Here is a 12,394-nt window from a genome sequence, read left to right on the forward strand (position 1 = left end):
GACACACTTTTCAGTAGCGGAGACCGTGTTTCCGATGTCATGACAAACCAGACAATCGAAAAAGCGATCTCGCGAGAAGAGCACAAAACTGAATTGAATTTCCCGCGCGGAACTCGCAACCGTGATCGCAATGCAGATAGGCACGCCAGCACGACGGCATTCTCTTCAAAGCATTTCACGTGCGCGCTATGTAGTACGCCAAAAAAATGCAATATATATATAACAAAGCGAAAACAAACGAACAAGAGAACGTCATTGGGTATGCGCGAAATAAAAAGCTTGATTTGTTGACAGACTTCGTCGCAGATGTTCCGCCTTGGAGTCGAGGGAATATACGAGGGGTGTTCAAGTCAAACCGGGACTTCATTTTTCGCAAAAGTAAAATGAACTTACAGGCGAGAAATTAGTTTTATTTTTCAACGTAATCTCCAGCTGGCACTAATGCACTTGTCCCAGCGTTTCACGAGGGCTTGGATGCCAGCAGCGTAGAAATCCTTACCGGCGCGTAGAAGCCATGATAGGACCGCATTCTTGACCTCGTCGTCGCAGCCGAAGTGGCGGCCCCCAAGAGATGGAAATCGCTGGGGGCGAGGTCTGGACTGTAAGGGGGATGTGGCAGCAACTCCCAGCCAAGTTCCTGTAAGGTGCGTGTCGTGAGATGCGCGGTATGCGGGCGTGCATTGTCCTGTAGGAGGAGGACTTCTTTGGTGATGAGGCACGGCCGCTTTTGCTTCAGCGCCTTATGTACATCCCTGAGAACCTGGCAGTCATATGCACTATTGATGGTGGTACAACTGGGCAGAAAATCAACATGAACAACGCCAGCCTTGTCCCAGAAAACCGTGGCCATGACCTTACCCGCATACGGGGTGCTTCGGAACTTCTTGGGAGCTAGCGAGCCCGGATGCTTCCGGTGTTGATGCGCGTTTAGACTCAGGAATGAAATGGTGCACCCACGTTTCATCGCACTTCATGATCCGATCAAGTAACGGCTGTCCTTCAGTGTCGAAACGGTACCTTAGCTCTTGTGAGATTTCCAGTCTTCTCTGCCGGTCAAACACGGAGAGCTCCCTCGGGACCCAACGGGCACTAACGTTCCGGAACTGGAGGTGTTCATGAATGATAGTGTTCAACGTTCCCACAGAAAGGTCCGTCTTTCGAGCCAGTTCGAGACATGTTATCCGTCGGTCCTTGAGGATCAGGCGCTCCACCAGTTGGAGGTTCTCAGGAACTCTGACACTGGGCTCTGAGTCGCCCCGGCCGGGGTCGTCTCGGTCGTCTCTATATACGGCTGTCTCGGAACCGTATGCACCACTCAAACGCTTTGCTGCGGCTAAGTGTATCGTGGCCATACTGATCCTGAAGTCTTCTGTAGATTTTAGATGACTTTACGCCTTCATTCACGAGAAACTTCATGACAATTCGCTGTTCAATGTGCGCGCTCACCTCGTTGTCGGCCATCTTGTCCAGCACGTGTCTTCTGTTTTGCACAAACTTTGGACCACCACGTGGTGAACAGGGAGGCCTGTCGCGTGTGAAAATGAGGAAAAGGAAGTAGCGCGAGCCATTTGTACACTCAGGAGACAGAAAGTCCCCCCCCCCCCCCCAAGGCGCCCCCCTCTGCCTAGGCTCTCTTCTATCGTTCGGGTCTTCGCATGCTGGGAGGTGGAACTGGACGGTAGCATCTAGTGTGGCTGCCTTCATGACTCTTAGCCAGCGCTTTTGAGCAGCGAACGTATCTTCGCCTTTTCTCTTGCGCTTAACTTCACGGCTATCCTCCGCGAGTCCCACACCTATCATTATTCCGACAAGCCTCAACCCCCTCCTCCTCCTCCTCCTCCTCTCATATATAGCTAGCGTTCAGGAAAATCCACGCCTATGACCCTCATCTGGTACTGGCCAATCGCCCTTAGTGGATAACGGCCATTTCCCCGAGGATGAAGAAGAAGAAGAAGACAGAAAGTCCCGGTTAGACTTGAACACCCCTCGTACTATAGGGTTACATCATGCAATGAACCAGTGCCACAACTCAATTAAACTAAGCATAGTGGTAAAGCAGTTATCTGCAAAGCAGTTATCGTTCTCAATGTGGCGGAAACTACGAGTTTGTGAGGCGTCAACTGTCATTACCCTCACAGCGATGCCCCGGTTAAAAGCCAAGCGTTCGAGCATTAACCGGCCGGTTGTATTATTTTAAGATACTCGCGTTTCTTGTAGGCGCCCTCCTCTAAGTGGAACCTTGAAAGACGTAGTTGAGTTGGCGCCAAGAATCCGTGCTCGAGTCGACGACCCACTGTGTGCTTTCCACGTTCAAACCTGAAGTTCAAAGGGCGACGTTTTGAGCCCATTCATTAACTGGAGCGTTTTCTTTATCCGTTAGATTTTTAATAAAAAGGGCGGCTACCACATGACTAATTACCTAAAATTAATTAATTAACTGCATAATTAGGGGCTTTCGGGCAAAAGAGAGAGCTCGATTGGAGATAATTCTCGTTGAAAGCTGTTCTACTTTTTAAACATTCTGAAACAAGCGCGTGCATTGAAATATCAATTACCAAATTTTGCTATGCAAATGAGCCGAAACCAAAACCACACGCCTCAGGAACGCGGAGGTGGGATATGATCTTCGCCATTGGCGGCTTCTATGTGCCAAAAAAAGGTCTATCTGGCGATCAGATCAGTACCTACCCCAATCATCACCATCGTTCCAAAGCACGTGGCTCTCTGACATGGGATGAGCGCTGTCAGCCATTCACTCCCGATGCGGGCGGTTTTGGTTCCGGCTCATTTGCATGTTTGAATATTTGGATATTTCAATATTTGGACATTTGCATATCTAGATATTTCAATATTTGGGTATTTGCATTTTTAGATATTTCTATATTTGGACATTTGCATATTTGGATATTTCAATATGTGGACATTTGCATATTTAGATACTTCAATATTTGGACATTAGCATATTTGGATATTTCAATAAATGGACATTTGCATGTTTGGATATTTCAATGCACGTGCTCGTTCCAAGGTTTCTAAAGAATAGAACGGCTTTCAACGAGGGTTGTCTCCCATTGTGCTATCATCTTGAAAGCCCCTAACATAGATTTAATAAATGAATTTTAGATAATTAGTCACCCAGCCGTTACATACTTTTTTCGAGAGGTTGTCCGCCTTGAGCTTACCCCCCGCAAAAACGACATCTATGCTGCTGTCATAGCTATTTTATTTAAAAAAAACTCTGAAAAGGATATATATATATTTAAAAAAACGTCCTGTCGAATGTTAAGTTATATACGCTTTTTCTTTTTCGCTTCTATGTCCACCTGGTTCATCTAATACAAGCCGCACTTACAAGTGCTCGAGAATTATCTTGAAGAAGAACTGCAATTTCCTTTCGGGGATCCAGTTTTTATTTCGGCGGTTTACCTGAAAGTCCGCCCTAACTGAAATATAGAAAGTGTTCCCCGTGTCGTTTAGAGCAGGCGCTGGAAAAGATTAGGCAATCCCATTGTTTACTACGTTGGACGGGGCGCTGTCGCGAGACATGTTTCTTTCTTTCTTTCTGTTCTTTTTTTTTTTTTTTTTTTTGCTGTTACCTTCGTTGGAGCATCCAACGAGTTGCTTAGCGTTGGTGGAGGGCTTCGACGTGCCGTCTCACTTCTGATTCAAGGAGAGAGCTGGGCGTTCCGAAAGGCATACGCCTGGAATTTTTGACAAGTCAGAAGAGGAACGACATCATTTTGAATGCAGGTTGACCACTAGCGCGTTACTGGGAAAATTTCTGTTTTGTGGGTGAATTATCAACCTGAGGCCAGATCCATATTAAAACAAATATTCGTTCCGTCTCTCACCGTACCGTAATTTATATGAGATTCGAGCACTTAAAAAAACGAAAAACGAAAACGAAAGTATTTTACTTTGCTCGTTATGCAGTTTCACTATCAAGGGCTGGTGAAGTTGTATACAACGCTTCTTTTGGGACCTTAGGAATTTATCTCGCAATTCATGTAGGGGAGGCGACAAGCGAGAGCGTTCATTCCTGAAGCGGTGTCAGCGTTGGCGAGGCGACGACGGATCCTCTCCGGATGATGCTGATGGCAACCAGCAGTTGCGGACATCGCGGTTGTCCAGGCAGCAGAGCAGAGCCGGAAATTCGCCGCTCGGGCGGGATATTGCGCTGGCGACGCTCTATTTAAGCGACGCTATAAGCTTCTATTTGACTTTTCGCTGCCGAGACTACGCGCCGCTTAGGCGCTTTTTTATAAACCCAGCGGTTTCCCCATAGAATTGAGAGCATGGGAGGGCGTTGCAAACACATTGGGGGCATTATTGCCATTACGTTGTAATGGCTTTATGTATCATCGCCGATACGTGACTAAAGGTGAATTAACAAAGGCGGCCCCTTGTAGGGGCTATTAAAAAAAAAAAGCGAAAACTGTCATGTGACAAGGCGTCCACGATTGCACGTGCTCGTTGTCACGTGGAATTTTTTTTTTTATTTCAAGAGTTTTGCTCGAGGCGCTCCACAATTTTTCCGATTGACACCTCGTCCCGGTGATACTTCAAATGTTAGCTAATTAGCCTTATATAATTAATAAATTAGGCACAATGGGAAAAACATAAATACGGGCGACTACGATATACGGCTGCTAACAATAATACCAGTCGGCTTCATTCGCGCTCAGAGCGAAAGCTGAGCGTGAATAACTACCAAACACACACGTTTTTCCAGGTTACAGAAGATATTGAAACCCGATTTTTACATTTTTGGGTGATTTCCACATCTTCGAATTCCTCCGTAGGCTACCTGCGCGTGTGAGGTGACGCACACGTACTGCCTTTTCATTGGCTATCCCGTTGAAGTCACCGGTGCGGCGGTGTGGTCCTTTTGCCTTTCACGAGTAAATTCATTTGACATTCTGAGCGTACGTTGCACATTAAGCGCAAGTATGCAAAGAACTAGTACATCCGAGTTTCACTTTCAGTTGTACGCAGCTGGTTATATGACTGCGAAACAAGTAAATTCAATCTGCACAGCTGCAATGCGTCAGCATTTCTTAACGAGCAATTATGAACGTTCACATTTTTAAATATAATGGTTGATGAGCGAAACACAGGTAAAGGCAGGGAGCACGCAGGGCTATACCGCTGTCCTAAAAACTTCTCAGCCTTAATTTGACCAGCTCGCGTGGCGTAGACTGGGACGTGATGTGGGTTCGAATCCCGGCACCGGCTGTTCCGTCGTAAGTTTTCCCTGGGTTTTCCGACAGAGTTTCCTAACAGTTCCCCCTGAAGTCGGCCCAGGACGCACCCGACCCCCCTGTCTTCCACACCTTCCTAAAAATAAAATTTCATTTTATAGTTTGAGTACCGCTAGAAGACTGACACAATCCACACAGTATCCGCGCATGCAAGGTCCGTGACCGCGCTAGTTGAAATGGGCGTGTCCGCATCCGCGCGGTTATTCAGTATATCCGCGCATCCGCGGTCATTGCATTCGTAAAAACATATTTGCACGGCAAAAATGTCACGTGATATAGACGTTTTTAATTTTCAGCATATACAAACTTTCTCAGGAACATCATACTACAGTTGTCTAATAATAGCAGTTAAAGGCAGAGCAATGCAAGCAATGGCACAATTCCACAACACTTTGGATTAACTACGTGCGCTCAATAATGGCTCTCCATATATGCGGGACGTTGGCAGGTAACTACATTAAGGTTACTTTGCGGACACCGCAGAGGCAGATCGCTCGGATATAGCACGCGGATTTCAAAACGGCGTATCATCCAAAAACGGATATCCGCGCGGATCCGCCGATATAGTGTTACACACGCACACCTCTATAAATCGACCCGCCTTTTTTTTTTTTCTTCTTAAAATCTCCCTTTTCTTTCCTTGTGTTCCTCGCGCTTCACTGTTTGATTCCTTCCATTTCAACTGAACGAATAACCACTTCCTGCAACTCACGACCTTCCGCCTTCTCAGAGCCATGGAGAAGCTGCAAGAAAGCAACGTGCAAGAAAAAAAGCATTCGTGCCCTCCTCTCGTACGCCGAGGACGCTCCAGAAATCAGTCACAACGCCAACCACGTACACGATGGCACCGAGTCGCGACTTCCGTTCCTTCCTCTGCTGATGAGGGTACTGTGGAAGACCTGTACCAGGACTATCAAGGACCTCATCGAGTCGGACATAGAGTACTGCCGGTGAACGCTGGGGATTGTTGACAGAGAAGGTGGATTCCGCGGGTTCGGTGGCTGTGAGTATTGAGCCGTTGGATGTTATATTGTTTACTATTTGAAAGTACCTTTTTCCACGTGAAAATACGTACTAGGTGACCCTATTTATGCAACCAGTCGCTTCCTTCCAGCAGCTTGTTTTGTCACGCCAGTCGCACGAGAGTAAATAAATGAAAAGCAGACGTCGTACTTTGTGCGTAGACGTCTTTGTTTGATTTCACTGTCGCTGCTAATAGGCGATGTGGAGAGGTGGACTTTCGACTCCACAAAGTTTGCGGTAGACTGGTGAACACCGCGAAGATACTTAAACAGCTAAAGAAATGTGAAAATTTGTCGTGCGGCAGAGTGAAACTTCCAATCACGTTTAAGCACACTCGAGTCAGGTAACCCATATCCCCCCATTTCGGACTTCTCTGCACAATTTTGGGTCACTTAATGAAGAAACTTCCCTTCGAGAATATTCAGGTATGGTAAGTGCCAGAGAAACAGAGCGTCCTGACTGATATGTAATAAGTTGAAAAGGCAGAAGAAAGAAAGCACAAGAAAGCCAATATGCGTTTTTAGAGCTAATTTATTTTCGACGTTTAAAAGGTCGGCATAACACGATTTACGAAGGACTATACCCTCGTTCTCAGAGGGATCAGCACCTGTGGCCTAGTGGTTAGCATGGCCACTTTCCACGCCGAGATTGGGAGGTGACGTGGGTTCGAATACCCGCACCGGCTGTGCTGTCTGAGGTTTTCCCTGGGTTTTCCGGCAGACTTCCCAGACGAATGTCGGCACAGTTCCCCCTGAAGTCGGCCCAGAGGACGCATACTATCCCCCCTGTCCCCCACACCTTCTTGCTGTCCTCTCTCCATCTGTCCAAGTCTGTAAGCCGCTCATAGCCACAGTTGCATCGCGGCGCTAACACGGAAGTAAAAAAAAAAGTAAACAAAGTTCCCAGAGGGCGTCACTACCCGAGTTTCGTGTTCGCCATGTTTGTTTGTTGAGCATATGCTTTGAAGCAGCCTTCCATCAGGAGCGGTTCTGGCGAAGTTTTTGCGACCACGCATTTTTTTAAACTAAAGGTTTAAGAAAAGACAAAACAAATAGATGGACACACTCTAGTAGCTCGGTCCTATACGGATCGTCATTGTCATAATTTTTCGCTGCGTAGCTCTACGCACTACCAACGAATGACATTCAGTGTGAATGACATTTGCTGGAAATGACATTCAAATTTCGTGTATTATAGTCGTACTAGCTGTGTTTTTGTTTTTTCCCCGGCGAGGATATGCATAAAATTATTACTCGCTTCGAACAGGCGAAACAACTTTCCAATATTTCTAACAGATTTCTCACACAATATAAAACGTCGAATTGGTCCTGTTGGCCGGACATCATGGAATTAAGAGTGCTAAAACGAGACGAAGAGATGAAGACAGGCGCTGGAACGAAGGAAAGGACGAAGGAAGGCGCTATTTGTGTGCGTCTTCGTCTCTTCGTCTGGTTTTAGCGCTTTTAATTTCATGTTCTCATACAAGTTATAGACAACGAAATCGCAAACAATAATCAGTGCAGCGGCTCCGAGAATTTGTCCAAGGGAAAAGCTTCCACATGTCGTGTGCGTGAATGAAGGAAGCAAATTCCGATGTCCTCCGAATGCTTACCACATGTGCAGTACAAGCAATTCACTTGACATCTGAAGAAGGCTCGATGATCTCACGGGTTCAAGTTCTAGTGTGGTACTGCATTGCAGTAGTTACTTCAACACCAGAAAGCTGATTCGAATCAGAGATCCAGCAAAGCCGTCGAGAGCAAGGGATTCAGAGGAAAGTTTTTTCTTTCTTTTGTTGTTGCTTTTGCGCAACAGCAAAAATGACCGCGCAAGCTCACTTGAAATTATGTTACATGCTACGTTAATTTCGCGCTTGTTGTCGTAATTCAAAACTTTGATTCCGTTACGACGCTACAATCAAAATTATACCGGGCTCTTTCTCGCCTCCGGTACTAAGCAATGAACGTCGCTTCAGCTCGTGCGTCGGTGCTTTTAGTCCATGCATGCTACGTGTGCCACGCCATGGAACACATAGTGCGACTTACGAAGCGGTGTCGTTGTCTGAAGGCAGTGAATATAGTTGTCACTAGAACATTTGTGATTACTGTTGTGGGCTGCAATTCAGAAAATTGGTATTGAAAAATGCAGCAATGCGTGTTATGCCACGCATGTACATAAAACTATGACCAGACCCGTTTCAATTCCACACGCACACGATAGGCAGTAGAGTAGAGTAGAGAGTAGAAGTAGGTGTGTTTTGGAGCACACGATATAGGCATGTGCGCGCTTCTCCTGCTGTCCTATTGGATGCCGCCAATCTTTGCTTCCGGACGACTCCATTGGTTGCCGCCAAAGACGACTCTGTTTTCATTGCGTGTTTCTTCTAAACCGTAGCGCTGTGTGAACTAATTTTGCTTGCGTTATACTAATTGAAACACGAACTTCTGTATGAGAACAAGTTGTTTTTGCATCTTAGTTCTATACAGTTACATATGCAGTAGCATACAAGTTGTTTTTGCATTGGCATTTTAGGAGCACTAAAGTGCGAATATTTCTCCTCTCGGAATGAAAGATGCCGTTACCTTGACATTAATACAGAAGGAACGGGATTCATCGGTTGCGTCATTCGTGATTTATGAGCGAAAGAAACCGCAATCCACGCTTTCCCTTTCCTTCTCAAGAAGCGCATGGGATTGGCCTCAAACGATCCCCTGCGGTGATTCGAAAAACCGTTTGAGGAGACCAATGAGAGACCGATCCGTATTGTCGCAAAAAGCGTAAATTGTGGTTTCTTTCGGTCATACATCACAAACGAAGCAACAGGTGACTCCCCTTCCGTTTGTATTGCTGTCAAGGTAACGGTATCTTTCATTCCACGTGACGAAATTTCTGAACTTTAGTGCCCCTTTAAGATGTTATTTCAGCTGAAACGTGTCATTGTTCCTATCTCTCTTTCTTTTTTTCGCGCAACAACTGGTCCTTAATTTTGCGAAATGCCACAAGTCTGACGGCTAGCGAAAGCTGGAATGATGCAAAGAGCCAGTGACAATCTCTTTCGCCCATTTAAGTAGCGTGAATTCCGGAATTCACCTTGGACAATCATCTTAGGCTGCGACCACAAAACCCTTTTGTGCCGGGAGTGATGCGAAATTAAATGTAGGGCAAGGATGGGGCAATATTTATTTCTGACAGCCGAGTGTTTACGTTTCTTTTTTGTTCGTTTCTTCTGTGATCCTAGTAAAAGACTCATTGACGCAGATCGCTCCGCCTTTTTGATGGTCAACTGTTTCTTTGCTTCCACATTTATTTCCTCTTCTATGTATTTGGGTCGTTTTCTTACACTTCATCTTGCACTGTTCATATTTTGTTCTGAAGCGTATTAGAAACAAGGAAAAAAATACACAATAAGGCGAGCTTACGGTACGTAAGGTAATTGGAGTAGACCAACTACTTTACATACATTTACATTTGCATACACTTATGGTCATTCCTGAATAAATGGTACTTTGTTGATGAGGGGGCAGCTAACTATCAATTTCTTTACAACAATGGCGTGTAATATGGCATTGCTTTTGAGCAGTTACGTAGGTAGAAAAATATTTGGGAGCTCCCTTCGAGGGAGTAGGTCATTTTCATTAGCTGCAGCAACATGCCGTAAGACGCTTTTTCTTTTTTAGACTCATTCCTCCGTATGCTGCCTGCTTGCTGCTATGCTTTTCCAGCACATGACTTTCTTCAAAAATGAATAGTGTCCTTGTCTCTTCACCATGTAGTGATTGCAATGCTCAACCCGTACACTCTAAATGCTGGTTTAGAGTCCAAGTTAGTAGTCTTAGCCCATCGCCGCCCACTTCCCGCGCCGACGGTCAGCGTTCGCTACGCCACGCTTCCTCATCCTATACCGGGATCATAGTCTGACGCCATTCGGCGCAGAGCATCGACACCGGAGATTTTCACGTTTCGTAGTGGGAAAGCAGTCATATCTGTACCCGCGTGCTGGAGTCCGACTAAAGACAATCCGTGTTCCCAACGTTGGCATTTGTACTACAGTCATACGGTTGGTACCCCCAAACATGGACACTGAATTGAATAAGAAATTGAATAAGAAAGTCGCACGTCTTCCCAGCTGTTTTCCTTCTTTTGCTTTCGTTTATTGTATAGCCACGGATGTTCCTTTCCAGTTCCGATCAGAAGCTAGCTGTCTGTCCTTGAGCTGGTTATGTGGTGGAGCTCTTGTTCTTTATTCTTCTTCTTCTTTTTTTAGCATTCGAGATATCGCGTATTCGCTACAAAGCTAATAAAATACGGCACGACGTTCAGCTGCCAGGGCCGTTCCTCGTCCGCTTCCTTTTAGCAAGAACGAGAAGCGACCTGCTGACGCCTTCTTTGGACCCTTTCAAGTCGATGGATGGGTTACGTCGCTTCCGCGTTTTTTGTTCAGTCGACCTCGGCAATTGCGGAACATAAAATAACCAAATAAAAGGTCGGACACGCAATCGACTGCGCGCTTTGGAAATAAAGAATATCAACGAGCTGACCCTTGTTCGTCTGTATGTGATAGTGACAATGGCCTTCGAATTGATGACGATGACTCTCCGGTAAGAAAGGCCCGCGTAGCCCTCGTATAAAGATATATCCACATTGAGTATAAAATTGTATTCAAATGACAAATGTACGTAGAGGGTGAAGTTGAAGAAACATGCGAGGCAACCATGGGATCGCTCGCGGGGGCCACCCTACACTAGGGATGTATGTCAAAGGCAATTGGGGTGGTAGTGGAGGCCATGATGAGACTGCTTGTGGTAGTTGGCCACGCTTAGGCGGGCAACATCACGACCATCGCAGGGAAGGCCGGGCCATGCGTCCCGGGCCAGCTTCACTGAGAACTGTGCCGACATTTGTCTTACATGTGTCTGAGGAAAACAGAGGGAAAACACCTAGACAGCACAGCCTGCGCCCGGATTCGAACCCGGTTCACCTCCCAGTCTCGGCGTGGATTTTTTTTATTCCGTGTTAGCACCGCGAAGCAACTGTGGCTATGAGAGGCGTACAGATGTGGACAGATGGAGAGAGGACAGCAGTAAGGAGTGGGGGACAGGGGGGGTTAGTATGCGTCCTGGGCAGACATCAGGAGGTACCGTGGCGACATTCGTCTGGAAAGTCTTCGGAAAACTCGGCGTGGAATGTCATCACCGTAACGTCTAGGCCACGGGATCTTTTAGGCAACTGGGGCAAAGTAAACATTATTATTCAGTTTTGAAGGAACGAATAGGATGCGCCCCGTAAAGACAGCCGAACAGCATTCACGATAATATCGCTCCGTGTTCCGACTGTATATAGGACAGAGTAATGAGGTGACATTGAAGGTGTCTCGAAACCTTGTCTCATCTGTCAATCTGACCCTCGGGATTCACAATGCAGAATATTTTGTCTGTGCGCCGTATAGTCACTGCGCTATCAAATCAAAGCCGGAGAAAGCAGCCGCCGACACGACCCTCGTTTGACGTCGCAAAGTCCCCGTGCCCTTCTCAGCTCACGTGCTGCTAATATACCCGCTTGAGCTGCGGCGGTCTACGTGACGAGTCACACGACAGGGGAATAGGATACGTCACGACGTTCCCTCATTCTCCGATACGCTCTTTCCAAGAGTGGAGGGTTTTTGAAAGGTGTGGTGCGGGACAGAGGCCTCCCGCGTGCTCCGTTGGGGTGCGTTGCAGGCATCGCCTGAAGATCGCAGCATCGTAACGCCATCCGTGCTCGTGCAATGAGCGGCGTTGCGATGCTGCAATCTTCAGGCGATGCCAGCAACGCGCAGGTCACCTGCGTCCCGTCGTTCTTCTGCAGGATCGAGCTTATTTTATTCGTTGCAAAAGAAGCTGCAGCATAAAAAAAAGTTGGGGGTCGCCTACTTTCTGTTTATCTCATTGCCACATGCTTGTGGGGATGTAGTCTCCTGGGGGTATCGTGTCTTCCCATTTCGCCTATTCCCATTTTGCCTAATGCTTCTTAGCGGATTATCTCGCCATCCCTTAGCAGATTCACTGACCTCGAACTGCAGGGGGTCCCATTTGGCCTAATGTATGCTGCAGACAGTCCCACTTCGCCTACTG

The 12,394-nt window shown here is 46.7% G+C and overlaps 1 protein-coding gene across 1 annotated transcript in view; it reads left to right on the plus strand.

The window, feature by feature from the left end:
- Positions 1-6,004: 6,004 nt before the first annotated feature.
- Positions 6,005-12,394, plus strand: part of LOC135396374 (collagen alpha-1(IX) chain-like) — a 31,959-nt gene continuing 25,569 nt past the window's right edge. Inside the window, exon 1 of the mRNA XM_064627308.1 lies at positions 6,005-6,264. The gene's annotated coding sequence lies outside the window, so the exon portion shown is untranslated. The remainder of the gene's footprint in view (positions 6,265-12,394) is intronic.

Source organism: Ornithodoros turicata, chromosome 6, assembly GCF_037126465.1.
Source record: "Ornithodoros turicata isolate Travis chromosome 6, ASM3712646v1, whole genome shotgun sequence".
NCBI classification, from domain to species: domain Eukaryota; kingdom Metazoa; phylum Arthropoda; class Arachnida; order Ixodida; family Argasidae; genus Ornithodoros; species Ornithodoros turicata.